At 41.6% G+C, this 6,432-nt stretch overlaps 1 long non-coding RNA gene across 1 annotated transcript; it reads left to right on the forward strand.

The window, feature by feature from the left end:
• Positions 1 to 2,704: 2,704 nt before the first annotated feature.
• LOC134475143 (uncharacterized) lies at positions 2,705 to 4,789 on the forward strand. The gene is made up of 2 exons (XR_010046109.1): positions 2,705 to 3,192; positions 3,804 to 4,789. It is a non-coding gene; the product is annotated as an uncharacterized LOC134475143 (long non-coding RNA).
• Positions 4,790 to 6,432: the final 1,643 nt, after the last annotated feature.

The raw sequence follows: 6,432 nt of genomic DNA on the forward strand, positions 1-6,432 counted from the left end.
TGACTTGAAACTATACTACAAAGCCACAGTGCTAAAATCAGCATGGTACTCTGAAATAAAATGACCTGAGGACCAAGGGAACACATTAGAAGATGCAAGCACAACTAGACACTCAGCCACCTGATATTTGATGAAGGGGCTAAACATGTTCACTGGAAGAAGGATAGTCTCTTTAATGAATGGTGTTATAAAAATTGGCTTTCCACATGCTGTAGACTGAAACTAGATGCATGCATATCACCACGCACAAAACTAAAGTCTAAATTGATCAAAGATCTAAATATTAAAACAGAAACACTAAGTCAAGTGGAAGACAATGTAGGTAATAAGGCTTGGAGACAAGTGGGTAAGTGGATAATTCATAAACCAAACAGAAACTGCATGGAAAACACTTCAAAGAATCAACAACAGGAATCTCACATTATTGGAAAGATTGTGCACTTCAAAAGAAATCACCAGCAGAGTGAAAAGAAAACCCACAGAATGGGAAATTATTATAGCCAGAAATCCTTCAAAGAACTTATATCTAGAACATATAAGGAATTGAAAAATCATCTAGCCCCCCAAATTCAAACACCCTTTCCAAAGATGGGCATCTTAGATGAACACATTTCTCTGCTTAAGATATACAAACAGCAAATAAATGCATGAGGAAATGTTCACCATCACTGGTCATTTGAGAAATGCAAATTAAAAGAGCATTGAGACTTCATCTCACTCTGGAAGGAATACTGGCCATCAAGAAAACAACTGATAACAAATGTTTGTGAAGCTTCAGGAGAAAAGGAACACTGCTCCACTGTTGATGGGAGTGTAGACTAGCTGCTACGGATATCAGAATAGAGATTTCTTGAAAGACTAGTACTGGAAGTTCCACCAATCCAGCTATTCCCCTCCTTGGTATTTTCCTGGAAAACCTGAAAAAGTCATGTCACAGTGATATATGTGCACCTGTGTTCATAGCAGCACAATTTGTAATAGCTAAATCTTGAAAACAACCAAAATTCCCATCAACCTCAGAGTGGGTGAAAATGATGTGGTATTTTTATGCAATGGAATATTACTCAGCTATAAAAATGATTATCTTGAGGCCTCCATTGACAAATGGAGGCAACTTGAGACTATCCTGATAAGTGAAATAAATAAGAATCATATTTATAAATATCACATTGTGTCTGTAGTGTAAAATGTAATAAGAACAGTAAGAGTAATAAAACCTCAAATGTGTAATTGCTATTGTAAAAAAGAGAGGAAAAGAAAGTTCTCTAAAGTATATAACTGCATGTATGCTTAAGTATGTAATTTAGATGACACATAAAACTACGATTTTGGGGGATTGTTGAACAGAACTATTTGCAGCCTCACTGTTTGAATGTGCATTTTGCAAGCTTTAATTTTGTTACTGGAATCACTATTTCTAACATGATAGTATGTAATTTATTAACTAGTGATTTCTTTGTGCTATTTTTTTTAAATTCTGTATTATTATTACTTTTTGCTGTTTTGCTTTTTGCTCTTTAAATAAAATTTAAAAACACATTTAATGTACTGAAAAACTATATCAAAAGAAAGTAAAATTTCAAGTAACTTTTACTGTAATGATCTTGAGTAAGGGATATGGTTTACCACATTCAGTGAAATTACTTGCATCCCATGAAAAAGAAAAATAGTTGGATGTGAGTTCAGCACAAGTAATATTATGCAAAGGAATATGGGCTACACAGAAAGTAATCAGTGGAGGAAACAAAACTAGGTGTACAAGAGTGTGTCTTGTTTTTACTCTAGATTGTAAAATACACAAATTTAGTCAGCTGAGCCTAAACCATATCAGACCACTTCGGTGATCACCCAGAATTGAACCTTCAGTGCAGTCCGTTTGTAACATTCCATATGGCTTATGGACAGAGGCCGGGGAGCAAATCTGCACAGAAGAAATTGACCCTTGGAATCTCACTATCAGTGTACTTGAAAGAGTCATGGTGCCCACATGTGAAAGTATGATATGCACATATAATTTCCAACTTGAATTTTTCACCTGAACAACAGAACTCAAATGCAGAACCCAGTAGGAAGATGGTGGCAAGTTCCTCCTGGATCCTCTGAGAGCCTTTGCTGAAAAGACTCAGGGTATAAGAATATCTTCCTCAATCTAAAACCATAGCACAAGCACATATACACACGTGATGTATGTGCTTACATGGCTGATAGAACATGTTCCTTTTTACTCCAACAAACTTTTATAGACATTGCCTAAGATGTTCCTGTTGATCATACTTTTTTTCTCCTGCAGCATTCCATTCTGGTTTGTAATTTTGAAAACAAAGCCTGCCTATTTGGTAGGAGCACTAGTGTGTACAGGATGGAAATGTGGTGATTGGAGGATTTTTCTTCCTTTTATTTATATATATTACCCTGATGTCTTTCATCTAAAGCCTCAGAAGGACTAATTTGCAATGCTGTAAGTGTCTTTTCCATGTATTTATTTTCATTTTGGTGATCAGGAAGGATAATGCCTAAACATCTGGGGGTGGTTGCATCCACATTTTTTCTAATGCTACCCTGTCCTTCCCACTCATAGACATAAAGTACTGCTGATGAATTATTGTGAATTTCCTTGTAAACTTTTAAAAACTAAGATATGATAAATTCTTCTTTTCTTTGCCTCCTCTTTTCAGGATTGGAAGCAGATGCATACACCCTCTGTTGGGAGCCGTGGCACTGTCAAGTCATCAGACGCGGTGATTGCGAGGCCTGTGGGAAAGTACAAAAGCCTGAGCTAGATTACCCCTCTCATCGAGCCCGCCTGTGTGGCACCTGTTTCTTATCACCCCACTAAGTTCCCGCCTCACAGGGTAGTCTGCCTAGCTATTAATCCTATATATAGCCAGTGCCTCCACCCCCGAGAGAGAGAGAGACTGAAGCACAAAAGGAGCCGCGGGGAGCGGACCGGTAGAGGCTTCGGGGCAGACTGAAGCACGGAAGGAGCCGCGGAGAGCGGACCGGTAGAGGCTTCGGGGCAGACTGTATAAGGAGAGAATAAAGAAAAGCCTGACCACCGCCAGACCTTGTCGTGTGTCTTTCCTGCCGGCTGGGAGCGGACATCGACGTTTGGAGGCCCGCACGGGGATTGATCAACCCCGAGACGCGGCGGTGGACTGCATTCTCCTACACAGTGCTGCAGCTGCAGGACAGGTGAGTAGAGGATAAGCCTGGGCCCTGGGTGGCGCGCACCTACAGGGTTTGTAGACTCCTCTCAACCTCACGCGTAAGTGGCGGGTTTCTTGGGCCTCATGCGGTGAGTATGAAACATAACACCAGAACTTAAGGTAATAAAAGAGTGTAAAACATAAACATAGAAGTAAAAATAACAGAAGATATATTAAAAATGGGAAACATGCCAAGTAAAGATACACAGCCTTGGTGTTGGTCCTTCGGAGACTCCTAAAGTCCAAGGACCTCAAGGTGGGGCGTAAGACTTTAGAAAATTTCCTTGCAGAGATTGACAGCTTTGCTCCCTGGTTTCTGCCTACAGGGCATGTAAACCTGCCCTCCTGGGAAAAGTTGGGCAGAGACCTTTCCCTAGCAGAGCGGGAGGGTAGAGCTTCAGTCTCTGCTCGTCCATTGTGGGAAATGATACACACGTGCCTAAAGAGTGAGGGTAGTTACGGGGGGAGCTCTCAAGAACTTGTAGAAGTACTCGAGGTGTTTGAACAGGCACAGTCAGGAAGCTCCCGAGAAGGGTCCGTCAAGGAGGGCAGAGATACAAAAGAGGAAGCCGAGGCGCGGTTTGTGTCTTTCCGCAGGAATCGGGACGAGAGCCAATGTGGGTCCCAGAGAGGTTGACGCGACAAGTCCCTCGACTGAAGATCAGGCCTGTTCCACCAGAGGCCAACCGCAGACCCAACAACAAGATGAGCCCTAAAAGAACTGCAGGACAATCCCCTTTTGGGGGGCCTGGAACGGCTTGCTCCCCTATGTGCTACCCTTGTATACGCATGGCTCGCTCGCATGGCCTACGACCGCGTTTAAAAGTGACAGGCTTCCCACATTCTCCTCCCTAGACAACAACATGTAGCAGGGTGGGTGAGTCAATGACGGGTAAGAGCGTGCCTCCCCAGCACGACTCAACCTAAGCCAGGCCCTACCCCGTTCCGCTCGAAAGCCGCTGGATTGTTAGATAAATTTCTCTCCGAGGGGATTCGTGGAGAGAAATGAGTGCATGCCTATGTGCAACCAGGTTCCGTCCGGTTCATTCCTGGCCCTAGAAAAAAGGACGAGGGCCTGAGGGCCTTGGTGGACCCTGGGACGGCCGACCAGGGTCTACGCTAAGGGCCTACGGTGGGCCTCAGTTCGGGGCATAGGCCTCTGCACTCTATCCAGGACGGGCTGCGATGCGCGTAGCCATCATTTAAAATAAAATAGGGGGAGATGTTGGGAGCCGTGGCACTGTCAAGTCATCAGACGCGGTGATTGCGAGGCCTGTGGGAAAGTACAAAAGCCTGAGCTAGATTACCCCTCTCATCGAGCCCGCCTGTGTGGCACCTGTTTCTTATCACCCCACTAAGTTCCCGCCTCACAGGGTAGTCTGCCTAGCTATTAATCCTATATATAGCCAGTGCCTCCACCCCCGAGAGAGAGAGAGACTGAAGCACAAAAGGAGCCGCGGGGAGCGGACCGGTAGAGGCTTCGGGGCAGACTGAAGCACGGAAGGAGCCGCGGAGAGCGGACCGGTAGAGGCTTCGGGGCAGACTGTATAAGGAGAGAATAAAGAAAAGCCTGACCACCGCCAGACCTTGTCGTGTGTCTTTCCTGCCGGCCGGGAGCGGACATCGACAACCCTCTATCTTACTGTAATATTTATGTCACTTCTCCAAACTGAGCTGCCACTGCACAGGACACTGACTGATGTTCTTTAGAATCAGAAGCTGAGACCTTATGTTGAATTCAGTGCCAAACAGCTACCACAAAGTATTGCCTGTATACAATGCTAGGCCTTCTAATTTTCTTTCATTACGCTTAAAATGTCTTATATCCCTACACAGTGTCCACTGATATTCATAAGCCTCTGTAGATATTCAGTTATGTCCATGTGTATGTCATGGCTTTATTCATTGTGACTTTCTTGACTCCTGGACATAAAAACAGGGCAAGAATGAGAAACAATTCATCTATGAAATTTTTCACCCTCCAGAATGATTCTTCTTCTTTACACACATGGGAATTTTCTGTTTTCAGACTAATACATCAATTCTGTAGTCAAATGTATATAACAAATTAATGGGTTTTGCACAGCACATGAGAACTCTAGCAGGTTCACTATGCCCCTGTGTGCAAAGAGGGTGCTACTGACACAGTATTTGATTGAATTTTATCATGTGCTGAAGCCACTAGTGTTCCTATAATTGGGAGCAAGAATATCAAGGTAAGTGATATTCTCTCATAATTCCATTGATGATGTCTATATCTTCCTTATACGTTTTTTCTTTTTTAGACAGTGTCTTGCTATGAATTTTGGGCTGGCCTTGAGCTCATTTTGCAGCCCAGGATGGTCAGGAACTGACCATGATCCTCCTGCCTCAGCCTACCAAGTACTGGGATTACAGGTGTGTGCCACCATATCCAGCTTCATTTAATATTCATTACCATATCCAGATATCTGCTGATATTTTTATTCCTGCACACTTTTCACTGACAGTGTCCTGGGTTTTCACACAGAGTCTTTTTTGTTGTTGTCGTTCTTACCTACCTTACCACTAATTCTGAGAATGAAATTGTCATGGCTCAAATCTATCCGTATTTGAAATACTCCTTTTTTAGTATCAAAGAAGCATCTGGAAGCATAATAATGGACATTTCAATTAAGGAGGCAGGGCAATATTATTTCCTTAATCATTACCTCAATCAAGGGTCCTAACTTGATTCCACATAATGTAATGTTGACATATATTTGCATTATTTTTAATAGGTGGAGTGAGTATATTTCATGCTTTTTCTTAAGAATATTTTATTTGATGGCTTGTACTGTGTAATTTACATATCTTACATATCTTACTTTAGTTATTTCTACTAATCCCAAAAACTTTTTCATGATTTGTAAAGCATGGGTTGGCTAACCATGTACTATATTTTTAACACAATTAACTGGGCTCACTATGAATATTTTGCATACACTCTATCATATTTAAGGTAAAAAAAAAACAAAAAATTCTAGGTAGTAAAAGTTTCTCATGTTTCACTCCTTTTTACCAAGAATTCCAATATATAATTTTATAAATAAGTGTATGATAATGTAAAAATTATTTAGTGCCTCTTAAATTTATTTCACATTTAATAATTTAATTTTCAAAATTGTTTTCCATAGGAATAAAATAATATAGTATTCAACTGTGTCTTTAAATTTGAGCTCTGTGATATAAGGAGTACACATGTATA

Source organism: Cavia porcellus, unplaced genomic scaffold (genome assembly GCF_034190915.1).
Source record: "Cavia porcellus strain 051 isolate PalLab524CR breed Dunkin Hartley unplaced genomic scaffold, mCavPor4.1 scaffold_136, whole genome shotgun sequence".
Classification (NCBI taxonomy): Eukaryota; Metazoa; Chordata; class Mammalia; order Rodentia; family Caviidae; genus Cavia; species Cavia porcellus.